Raw genomic sequence first — 13891 nt, 5'->3', positions numbered from 1 at the left:
ATCTTCATTATTTACTTCACGTTCTTACAGTATGTCTCTATATACATTTTTATTTTGTTATTTTTTAAATAATTTTGGCCAAAGGGGGCACATTTAAATTTGTTTGTTATTTGTATTTATTTTTTTGTTTTTGTTTGTAATTGTTTTTTAATTTTCATTATTTACTTCACATTATTACAGTTTGTCTCTATATAAATAATTATTTATTTATCTTTATTAATTTTGGCCAAAGGGGACACATTTCAAATTTGTTATTTTTATTTTTATTTTATTTTTTTTGTAATTGTTTTTTAATTTTCATTATTTACTTCACGTTATTACAGTATGTCTCTATGTACATTTTTATTTATTTTTATTTATTTTGGCCAAAGGGGGCAAATTTCAAATTTTGTGTTATTTTTTTTATTTTATTTTTTGTTTGTAATTGTTTTTTAATCTTCATTATTTACTTCATTTTTTGTTTGTAATTGTTTTTTAATCTTCATTATTTACTTCACGTTATTACAGTATGTCTCTATATTCATATTTATTTTGTTATTTTTTAATTAATTTTGGCCAAACGGGGCACATTTCAAACTTTTTGTTATTTTTATTTATTTTTTTGTTTTTGTTTGTAATTGTTTTTTAATTTTCATTATTTACTTCACGTTATTACAGTATGTCTCTATATAAATAATTATTTATTTATCTTTATTAATTTTGGCCAAAGGGGACACATTTCAAATTTGTTGTTATTTTTATTATTTATTTATTTTTGTTTGTAATTGTTTTTTAATTTTCATTATTTACTTCACGTTATTACAGTATGTCTCTATATAAATAATAATTTATTTACCTTTATTAATTTTGGCCAAAGGGGACACATTTCAAATGTGTTGTTATTTCTATTATTTATTTATTTTTGTTTGTAATTGTTTTTTAATTTTCATTATTTACTTCACGTTATTACAGTATGTCTCTATGTACATTTTTATTTATTTTTATTTATTTTGGCCAAAGGGGGCACATTTCAAATTTTGTGTTATTTTTTTAATATTTATTCTTTGTTTGTAATTGTTTTTTAATCTTCATTATTTACTTCACGTTATTACAGTATGTCTCTACATAAATATTTATTTATTTATTTTTATTAATTTTGGCCAAAGGGGGCACATTTCAAATGTTTTACGCACACTTGTTATTTCATATGTTGACCAGAGGGGGAGCACTTTTTGAGATTTTCCTTCACGTTTAGCATGTTTTTAGCAGCTTTTTTTCAGCAGGAGTCTTATTGTGCTTTTTTTTTTAAAGTGTCATTAAATAGTTTGGTTTCAGAAATGAAAATAGGGAAAAATGGCCCGAAATTAGTTTTTTGATTTACATTTAAGAATGGGAACTAGAATGAGGGGAGGCTACACATGCTACGTCCAAATGTTCACCCGTTGACTTCACAAATCAAACCAATGACCAAAACAATGTTTGTTTATATTTATTATTCATAATATTACATGAAAGTAATGAAAATACAACATACCGTATTTTCCAGATTATAAGGCGCACTGCCGATGAATTGTCTATTGTCGTTTTTTTTCTTCATATATAAGGCGTACCAGATTATAAGGCGCGTAAAAAGAGTCATATTATTATAAGAGATGCTCGGGGACAAAAGTGAAGCAGCCACGGGAAAACATCAACAACACCCGAAGAGCCGCCAAAATAAAAGCACAGGACAGGAACTAACAAACAAAAACCCAACATAAAAGCACGGCCTGGTGCACATTTACATATAATTTTATCAAAAGATGATCCTAGTACAGATCAACCAAACTTTCACTATCGTGCATCAAGTCGTGCATCTGTCAATCAACGTTGGATCACAGCCAGTCGATCAGATAGCATCCTTCATCTCCGGCACACGCCAGACTCTTGAACGTTGATCATCTCAGGGAGAACTCCCACTCCCACTCCAGACACGCTGACTTGAAGAAGATGATAAGTAGATGAAGGCCGGGAGGACCACGATGCTAGCAGCAGATAGTCGGGCTGATTCTCATGTCACGCCACTTTATGGCCGCCTTTGTCAAGTCAGCAAAGTGGAATCAGCTGCTGCATCAGTGGCGGAGTGGGCGGGGCTCCGGCCGCTAATAGACAACTTTCTTTACAACGCCAAGTTGCACTGAACATGCTTTCAAAATAAAAGACTATTTATATACTCTGGTAAAATACTCCTTTGTTTAGGCTAACTCAGTAACAATTTACTACATTTCATGAATGATCAGACTATTATTCTACAATAGCCATGTTTAAAATGTATTTTTATATTTTAAAATCTTTTTTTTAAAGCTAGCTAATGCGGCTGTAGCTTGTAAACTACGACGTTGGACTCGCAGAAAATGGACTTTAGTAGAATTTACTACATTTCATGAGTGATAAGACTGTTGATCTACTTCAAAATTGAAAATAAATATGTTGAAAATGTTTTTTGTATTTTAAAATCACTCATTTTTAAAAGCTAGCTAATGCGGCTGTAGCTTGTAAACTACGACGTCAGACTCCAGAAAATGGACTTCAGTACAATTTACTACATTTCATGAGTGATCAGACTATTATTCTACTTTTAAAATTGACAATAGCCATGTTTAAAATGTTTTTTTATATTTTAAAATCACCATTTTTTAAAAGTTAGCTAATGCGGCTGTAGCTTGTAAACTACGACGTCAGACTCGCAGAAAATGGACTTCAGTACAATTTACTACATTTCATGAATGATCAGACTATTATTTTACTTTTAAAATTGACAATAGCCATGTTTAAAATTTGTTTTTGTAATTTGAAATCACCATTTTTTAAAAGCTAGCAATGCGGCTGTAGCTTGTAAACTACGACGTCAGACTCACAGAAAATGGACTTCAGTACAATTTACTACATTTCATGAATGATCAGACTATTATTCTACTATTAAAATTGACAATAGCCATGTTCAAAATGTACCCCAAAGCTGCCACAAATGATTGTAAAATGCGGGAAGAACTGTGGACACTCTTGTGATTTGGATCACATCGGACTGTCTGCCCCTGCAGGATGAATTTTGAGGACCAGTCACAGACAATTTAGAGTGAAAAGCACATTTTATTTTCTCTCGCATACAAAACATTCTAACTTGGATTGTTTCCCTGGCTTGGAGACTCTCCCGAAGAACAGTGGGGCGAAGACACAACAAACTCCCTTCTTGTCTCTCATGGACACACAACCTGTTGTTGTTGACTTTGGACTAGTGACTGCACGACATCAAGGCCGCGGAACAGAGACACAAAGCGGGCTTACACACACACATGCATCCACAAAAATATACGCCACACATACAACCCAACGCCCTTGACGCAAATCCCGTAGGGGTGATGAATGGATGGTCAGCGCCTGAGAGCTGCGGCCCGCCACCATGGCCCCGCACTCCCTCCCCTCTGTTGCTAGATATCTCGAGATGTACATAATATGTATGTGTGCTTTGCTATGGAGGTTTTTTTCCCACTCCAGACTGGGCCCCCTTAGGAACCCAGTCTGGATTGTATTTTTTACTCATCCTTCCCCAGCGTTTGACCTTTTTCCCATCTTTTACGGGGCGCCTTGTGGCGACCCATCGGTGTTCCTGTTCCGTAACCCTGTACACTGTTTGTTTGTCTAATCTTGAACGGGTTTGTGCTGAAAACATAGTTTCGTTGTACTTGTGCAATGACAATAAAGACCTATCTCATACTTGCCAACCTTGAGACCTCCAATATCGGGAGGGGGGTGGGGGGGGTTGGGGCGGGGGCGTGGTTGGGGCGTGGCTAAGGGCGTGGTTAAGAGGAGAGTATATTTACAGCTAGAATTCACCAAATCAAGTATTTCATATATATATATATATATAATATATATATATATATATATATATATATATATATATATATATATACACTACCGTTCAAAAGTTTGGGGTCACATTGAAATGTCCTTATTTTTGAAGGAAAAGCACTGTACTTTTCAATGAAGATAACTTTAAACTAATCTTAACTTTAAAGAAATACACTCTATACCAGGGGTCACCAACGCGGTGCCCGCGGGCACCAGGTAGCCCGTAAGGACCAGATGAGTCGCCCGCTGGCCTGTTCTAAAAATAGCTCAAATAGCAGCACTTACCAGTGAGCTGCCTCTATTTTTTTAATTTTATTTGTTTACTAGCAAGCTGGTCTCGCTTTGCCCGACATTTTTAATTCTAAAAGAGACAAAACTCAAATAGAATTTGAAAATCCAAGAAAATATTTTAAAGACTTGGTCTTCACTTGTTTAAATAAATTCATTAATTTTTTTACTTTGCTTCTTATAACTTTCAGAAAGACAATTTTAGAGAAAAAATACAACCTTAAAAATGATTTTAGGATTTTTAAACACATATACCTTTTGACCTTTTAAATTCCTTCCTCTTCTTTCCTGACAATTTAAATCAATGTTCAGGTAAATTTATTTTTTTTATTGTAAAGAATAATAAATACATTTTAATTTAATTCTTCATTTTAGCTTCTGTTTTTTCGACGAAGAATATTTGTGAAATATTTCTTCAAACTTGTTATGATTAAAATTCCCAAAAAATATTCTGGCAAATCTAGAAAATCTGTGGAATCAAATTTAAATCTTTTTTCAAATTCTTTTGAATTTCTTTTAACATTTTTGTTCTGGAAAATCTAGAAGAAATAATGATTTGTCTTTGTTAGAAATATAGCTTGGTCCAATTTGTTATATATTCTAACAAAGCGCGGATTGGATTTTAACCTATTTAAAACATGTCATCAAAATTATAAAAATTAATCTTAATCAGGAAAATATACTAATGATGTTCCATAATTTTTTTATTATTTTTTTTCTTCAAAAAGATTCGAATTAGCTAGTTTTTGTCTTCTTTTTTTCGGTTGAATTTTGAATTTTAAACAGTCGAAATTGAAGATAAACTATGTTTAAAAATGTAATTGTCATTTTTTTCGTGTTTTCTCCTCTTTTAAACCGTCCAATTAAGTTTAAATATCATTAATTGTTAATAATAACATAGATTTAAAGGTAAATTGAGCAAATTGGCTATTTGTGGCAATTTATTTAAGTGTGTATCAAACTGGTAGTCCTTCGCATTAATCACTACCCAAGAAGTAGCTCTTGGTTTCAAAAAGGTTGGTGACCCCTGCTCTATACATTGCTAATGTGGTAAATGACTATTCTAGCTGCAAATGTCTGGTTTTTGGTGCAATATCTACATAGCTGTATAGAGGCCCATTTCCAGCAACTATCACTCCAGTGTTCTAATGGTACAATGTGTTTGCTCATTGGCTCGGAAGGCTAATTGATGATTAGAAAACCCTTGTGCAATCATGTTCACACATCTGAAAACAGCTTAGCTCGTTACAGAAGCTACAAAACTGACCTTCCTTTGAGCAGATTGAGTTTCTGGAGCATCACATTTGTGGGGTCAATTAAACGCTCAAAATGGCCAGAAAAAGAGAACTTTCATCTGAAACTCGACAGTCTATTCTTGTTCTTAGAAATGAAGGCTATTCCACTAAATTGTTTGGGTGACCCCAAACTTTTGAACGGTAGTGTATATGTATGAAATACTTCACTTTCAGTAGCTATATATATATATTTTTTAAATTTTTTATTTTATTATACATATAAATAAAAGACATACTTGAATTTCAGTGTTCTGCAGGCTATCCAGTAGGTGGCAGTATTGTCCTGTTTAAGAGTGTCACAACATTGCTGTTTATGGCAGACGAACTGCTTTACGGTAGACTAAACGTGACTGCTGTTGTTGTGTGTTGTTACCGCGCTGGGAGGACGTTAATGAAACTGCCCGACAATAAACCCACATAAGAAACCAAGAACTCTCTCTCCTTGTTGTGCACTCTACTCTCTAAAAGCCGTAGATGTTATGACGTCATTGGGCAGGCAAGCTGCTGGGAAAGCGGACGTGAGAACGGCTGTCCGCACTCAGGGCCGCATTGAGCTGGAGGGGGCGTGGCCTCCAGCTCCGGCTGAATACCGGGGAGGTTGTCGGGAGAGGCGCTGAATACCGGGATTCTCCCGCTAAAAACGGGAGGGTTGGCAAGTATGACCTATCTATCTATCTATCTATCTACAACTTATGTACTTACAACATTTACCTTAGCCATGTTTAGAATGTTTTTAATCCCACTTTAAAATTGCTGGTCATGACGAGCTAGCTGACGCAGCTAACGTGTCATTTGTGCGAGCTGTAAAATATTATTTGGGCGACAGTCCCGACGTTTGAAGATGTCCTGACATTGCGACTATTCCACAGGTTTGTTTAAAGGCCGTGTACGTTTCAATAGTCCCTGCTGGCGCTCCTTTAAGCCGGCGTGCGTACATCAGTCCGCCTGCAGGCCCATAAATCAAAGCAGTGTTTTAAATGAGAGGCAGCTTATTTGCACAAGAACACACACAGGGGGGGGGGGGGGGGGGGGGGGGGTCTCTGTGATTGTTGTTTGGACTCCACATTCTGCTTATGTTTGCATCCCCGAACAATCTCCGCGGATCCCGAAAGTGTGCGCAAGCAATTAAAGCGATAGCATCTTCATAGCCTTGCAACCAATAACTGGAAATAATATCACTGTTTTATGAAGCCCTTAATGGGGGGGAGGGGGGTTAAAGAGGATACACTTTCAGGGGTCTTATCAAGGCCAGATTTAAATAAAGGCAAACGCTCAGCTTAAGGGTGTGCCAGGGCGTGTGTGTGTGTGTGTGTGTGTGTGTGTGTGTGTGTGTGTGTGTGTGTGTGTGTGTGTGTGTGTGTGTGTGTGTGTGTGTGTGTGTGTGTGTGTGTGTGTGTGTGTGTGTGTGTGTGTGTGTGTGTGTGTGTGTGTGTGTGTGTGTGTGTGTGCGGGGTCTTTATCAGACACAGGTTTCCGCTAATGGCTGTGTCAGCACTGACGATTTTTAATTAGCAACTACCTTTGCCCTTTTAATATTTACCAACATCTCATTAAGCACGTGTCGGGAGTCATCGCCCCGTTGTCAATCCGCTCCGGTAATTGTCTGCGCGCTCGCACCCGCCCGCCGCCGCCGCCGCCGGCGACGACCCAGACGCGCCAAAGTAGTCCGAGCGGACTTCAGGTTGCCTTTAAATTCTAAAAAAAAAAAAAATTAAATATCAACACAAAAAAATGTGTGTGCCACTTTGTCACACTTTGTAGCACAACAGGAGCTGAATGTTCAGTTAGAATAGAATAGAATAGAATAGAATAAAATAGAATAGAATAGAATAGAGTTTTATTGTCATTATTACGGGGAACAGGTTCAAAGAACAACGAATCAAACACTAGTACAAAATAGCAAGGTTCCACTGTACTAAGCCTGCTAGACAACACAGAGAACCATAGAGCAGTGGTCCCCAACCTTTTTGTAGCCGGGGACGGTCAACGCTTGAAAATTTGTCCCACGGACCGGGGTTTTTTTTTTGTTTTTGTTTTTTTTTTCATAAATAATACAATCGTGTGCTTACGGACTGTATCCCTGCAGACTGTATTGATCTATATTGATATATAATGTATATATTGTGTTTTTTATGTTGATTTAATTTAAAAAATAAAAATAAAAAATAAAAACGTTTTTTTTTTGTTTTTGTTTTTTTTTTTTTAATAAAGAAATACAATCATGTGTGCTTACGAACTGTATCCCTGCAGACTGTATTGATCTATATTTAAATATAATGTATATATTGTGTTTTTTATGTTGATTTAATTAAAAAAAAAAAAAAAAAAAAAAAAAAAATATTTCTTGCGCGGGACCACTGCCATAGAGGAACCACTCACTCCATTGTTCTATGACCACTCTGTGCTTTAAGTCCCCAAGATGAACCCAAACCAAAGTTCCCAGGGTCAAACGCTCAACACCAGCATGGATTTCCAGAGGGGACAAGCTTTAAATTGAGCAAATAAAGCAAAGGTTCCATCAGTTCAACATCGGGTTCCCACCCGTCAAGTTCTTCTCACTGATGGACACTAAGTGTGGACATCAAGTCTTGACTGTCCTCCACCAAGCAAAGCTAAGAAATGTCTGCTAACAGTGTCCACTGCAGGGGCCCCCAGTGTGCATACAACAGAGTGTTGGCCCTGGTGGAGGTTTAACATGTACACACCCCAGTTTGTGCCGTGTATCTCACAGGAACCCTGGAGTCCTGAAGCCTAACCCCCGCTGGGAGTCCTTCAGAGTTGTACAAACAGTGACAGGACAACAAGCAGGACAATATCTCTCTGAGAAAAACAGACCTTCTTCCTCGTCTCCATCCTTTTTCCTCCGTTCAATCCCGCAAACAAGACCAATAAAATGCTGACCCGCGTCTTAACAGCATGTGAGTCACAAGGAAGGGAAAACAAACACACTGCTTGAAGGGGAACTGCACTTTTTTTGGGGGGGGGGGGGAATTGTGCCTATTGTTCATAATCATTATCAGAAACCTTGGACTTGTGTTGGATCAGTCCAAGTCTTTGGAGGGTTTCTGTCGTCAACTGACAGAAAACTGTTTCCATCATCTCAGAAATATTTCTAAAGGGAGACATTTGTTGTCAAAATTGGATCTGGAAATGATCGTTCACACGTTTATTTCGTCTCACATTGACTATTGCAATTCTCTCTTTACTCTCGTCAACAAGTCAACGCTAAAGAGACTTCAGACGGTACAAAATGTGGCTGACAGACTTTTGACCCGCGCACCCATAGCAGCCCACATCACCCCCGTTCTATCCAGTCTTCAGTGGCTTCCAGTCAAATAGTGGAACAACAGACCACATATATAAGGTAGTGGAACAACAGACCACATATATAGGGTAGTGGAACAACAGACTGCACATACAAGGTAGTGGAACAACAGACCACATATGTAAGGTAGTGGAACAACAGACCACATATATAAGGTAGTGGAACAACAGACCACATATATAGGGTAGTGGAACAACAGACTGCACATACAAGGTAGTGGAACAACAGACCACATATGTAAGGTAGTGGAACAACAGACCACATATATAAGGTAGTGGAACAACAGACCACATATATAAGGTAGTGCAACAACAGACCGCATATATAAGGTAGTGGAACAACAGGCCGCATATATAAGGTAGTGGAACAACAGACCGCATATATAAGGTAGTGGAACAACAGACCGCATACATAAGGTAGTGCAACAACAGACCGCATATATAAGGTAGTGGAACAACAGACCGCATATATAGGGTAGTGGAACAACAGACTGCACATACAAGGTAGTGGAACAACAGACCACAGATTTAAGGTAGTGGAACAACAGACCACATATATAAGGTAGTGGAACAACAGACCACATATATAAGGTAGTGGAAAAACAGACCACAAATATAAGGTACTAAAACAACAGACTGCATATATAAGAAAGTGGAACAACAGACCGCATATATAAGGTAGTGCAACAACAGACCGCATATATAAGGTAGTGGAACAACAGGCCGCATATATAAGGTAGTGGAACAACAGACCGCATATATAAGGTAGTGGAAAAACAGACCACATATATAAGGTACTAGAACAACAGATTGCATATATAAGGTAGTGGAACAACAGACCACATATATAAGGTAGTGGAACAACAGACCACATATATAGGGTAGTGGAACAACAGACTGCACATACAAGGTAGTGGAACAACAGACCACATATGTAAGGTAGTGGAACAACAGACCACATATATAAGGTAGTGGAACAACAGACCACATATATAAGGTAGTGCAACAACAGACCGCATATATAAGGTAGTGGAACAACAGGCCGCATATATAAGGTAGTGGAACAACAAACCGCATATATAAGGTAGTGGAACAACAGACCGCATACATAAGGTAGTGCAACAACAGACCGCATATATAAGGTAGTGGAACAACAGACCGCATATATAGGGTAGTGGAACAACAGACTGCACATACAAGGTAGTGGAACAACAGACCACAGATTTAAGGTAGTGGAACAACAGACCACATATATAAGGTAGTGGAACAACAGACCACATATATAAGGTAGTGGAAAAACAGACCACAAATATAAGGTACTAAAACAACAGACTGCATATATAAGAAAGTGGAACAACAGACCGCATATATAAGGTAGTGCAACAACAGACCGCATATATAAGGTAGTGGAACAACAGGCCGCATATATAAGGTAGTGGAACAACAGACCGCATATATAAGGTAGTGGAACAACAGACCGCATATATAAGGTAGTGGAACAACAGACCGCATATACAAGGTAGTGGAACAACAGACCACATATATAAGGTAGTGGAACAACAGACCACATATATAAGGTAGTGGAAAAACAGACCACATATATAAGGTACTAAAACAACAGATTGCATATATAAGGTAGTGGAACAACAGACCACATATATAAGGTAGTGGAAAAACAGACCACATATATAAGGTACTAAAACAACAGATTGCATATATAAGGTAGTGGAACAACAGACCACATATATAAGGTAGTGGAACAACAGACCGCATATACAAGGTAGTGGAACAACAGACCACATATATAAGGTAGTGGAACAACAGACCACATATATAAGGTAGTGGAAAAACAGACCACATATATAAGGTACTAAAACAACAGATTGCATATATAAGGTAGTGGAACAACAGACCACATATATAAGGTAGTGGAAAAACAGACCACATATATAAGGTACTAAAACAACAGATTGCATATATAAGGTAGTGGAACAACAGACAACATATATAAGGTAGTGGAACAACAGACCACATATATAAGGTAGTTGAACAACAGACCGCATATATAAGGTAGTGGAACAACAGACCGCATATACAAGGTAGTGGAACAACAGACCACATCTATAAGGTAGTAGAACAACAGACCGCATATACAAGGTAGTGGAACAACAGACCGCATATACAAGGTAGTGGAACAACAGACCACATATATAAGGTAGTGGAAAAACAGACCACATATTTAAGGTAGTGGAACAACAGACCACATATATAAGGTAGTGGAAAAACAGACCACAAATATAAGGTACTAAAACAACAGATTGCATATATAAGGTAGTGGAACAACAGACCGCATATGTAAGGTAGTGGAACAACAAACCGCATATATAAGGTAGTGGAACAACAGACCGCATACATAAGGTAGTGCAACAACAGACCGCATATATAAGGTAGTGGAACAACAGACCGCATATATAGGGTAGTGGAACAACAGACTGCACATACAAGGTAGTGGAACAACAGACCACAGATTTAAGGTAGTGGAACAACAGACCACATATATAAGGTAGTGGAACAACAGACCACATATATAAGGTAGTGGAAAAACAGACCACAAATATAAGGTACTAAAACAACAGACTGCATATATAAGAAAGTGGAACAACAGACCGCATATATAAGGTAGTGCAACAACAGACCGCATATATAAGGTAGTGGAACAACAGGCCGCATATATAAGGTAGTGGAACAACAGACCGCATATATAAGGTAGTGGAACAACAGACCGCATATATAAGGTAGTGGAACAACAGACCGCATATACAAGGTAGTGGAACAACAGACCACATATATAAGGTAGTGGAACAACAGACCACATATATAAGGTAGTGGAAAAACAGACCACATATATAAGGTACTAAAACAACAGATTGCATATATAAGGTAGTGGAACAACAGACCACATATATAAGGTAGTGGAAAAACAGACCACATATATAAGGTACTAAAACAACAGATTGCATATATAAGGTAGTGGAACAACAGACCACATATATAAGGTAGTGGAACAACAGACCGCATATACAAGGTAGTGGAACAACAGACCACATATATAAGGTAGTGGAACAACAGACCACATATATAAGGTAGTGGAAAAACAGACCACATATATAAGGTACTAAAACAACAGATTGCATATATAAGGTAGTGGAACAACAGACCACATATATAAGGTAGTGGAAAAACAGACCACATATATAAGGTACTAAAACAACAGATTGCATATATAAGGTAGTGGAACAACAGACAACATATATAAGGTAGTGGAACAACAGACCACATATATAAGGTAGTTGAACAACAGACCGCATATATAAGGTAGTGGAACAACAGACCGCATATACAAGGTAGTGGAACAACAGACCACATCTATAAGGTAGTAGAACAACAGACCGCATATACAAGGTAGTGGAACAACAGACCGCATATACAAGGTAGTGGAACAACAGACCACATATATAAGGTAGTGGAAAAACAGACCACATATTTAAGGTAGTGGAACAACAGACCACATATATAAGGTAGTGGAAAAACAGACCACAAATATAAGGTACTAAAACAACAGATTGCATATATAAGGTAGTGGAACAACAGACCGCATATGTAAGGTAGTGGAACAACAGACCACATATAAAAGGTAGTGGAAAAACAGACCACATATATAAGGTACTAGAACAACAGATTGCATATATAAGGTAGTGGAACAACAGACCACATATATAAGGTAGTGGAACAATAGACCGCATATATAAGGTAGTGTAACAACAGACTGCATATATAAGGTAGTGGAACAACAGACCACATATATAAGGTAGTGAAACAACAGACCACATATATAAGGTAGTGGAACAATAGACCGCATATATAAGGTAGTGTAACAACAGACTGCATATATAAGGTAGTGGAACAACAGACCACATGTATAAGGTAGTGAAACAACAGACCGCATATATAAGGTAGTGGAACAACAGACCGCATATATAAGGTAGTGGAACAACAGACTGCATATATAAGGTAGTGGAACAACAGACCACATATATAAGGTAGTGGAACAACAGACCGCATATATAAGGTAGTGGAACAACAGACCGCATATATAAGGTAGTGGAACAACAGACCACATATATAAGGTAGTGGAAAAACAGACCACATATATAAGGTACTAGAACAACAGATTGCATATATAAGGTAGTGGAACAACAGACCACATATATAAGATAGTGGAAAAACAGACCGCATATATAAGGTAGTGGAAAAACAGACCACATATATAAGGTACTAGAACAGATTGCATATATAAGGTAGTGGAACAACAGACCACATATATAAGGTAGTGGAACCACAGACCACATATATAAGGTACTAGAACAACAGATTGCATATATAAGGTAGTGGAACAATAGACCGCATATATAAGATAGTGGAAAAACAGACCGCATATATAAGGTAGTGGAACAACAGACAGCATATACCTGTATAAGGTAGTGGAACAACAGACCGCATATATAAGGTAGTGGAAAAACAGACCACATATATAAGGTACTAGAACAACAAATTGCATATATAAGGTAGTGGAACAACAGACCGTATTTACCTGTATAAGGTAGTGGAACAACAGACCACATATATAAGGTACTAGAACAACAGATTGCATATATAAGGTAGTGGAACAACAGACCATATATATAAGGTAGTGGAAAAACAGACCACATATATAAGGTACTAGAACAACAGATTGCATATATAAGGTAGTGGAACAACAGACCATATATATAAGGTAGTGGAACAACAGACCGCATATATAAGGTAGTGGAACAACAGACCGCATATTTAAGGTAGTGGAACAACAGACCGCATATATAAGGTAGTGGAACAACAGACCACATATATAAGGTAGTGGAACAACAGACCGCATATATAAGGTAGTGGAACAACAGACCGCATATTTAAGGTAGTGGAACAACAGACCGCATATATAAGGTAGTGGAACAACAGACCACATATATAAGTTAGTGGAACAACAGACCACATATATAAGTTAGTGGAACAACAGACCG

At 37.3% G+C, this 13891-nt stretch overlaps 1 protein-coding gene across 3 annotated transcripts in view; it reads right to left on the bottom strand.

Annotated features, from left to right (window-relative positions):
• wwox (WW domain containing oxidoreductase) overlaps positions 1-13891 on the bottom strand; it is a 1010123-nt gene that overhangs the window by 794409 nt on the left and 201823 nt on the right. The gene's annotated exons all lie outside the window — the stretch shown is intronic.

Source organism: Entelurus aequoreus, linkage group LG03 (genome assembly GCF_033978785.1).
Source record: "Entelurus aequoreus isolate RoL-2023_Sb linkage group LG03, RoL_Eaeq_v1.1, whole genome shotgun sequence".
NCBI classification, from domain to species: domain Eukaryota; kingdom Metazoa; phylum Chordata; class Actinopteri; order Syngnathiformes; family Syngnathidae; genus Entelurus; species Entelurus aequoreus.
This window is presented reverse-complemented; position numbering and strand designations above follow the sequence as displayed.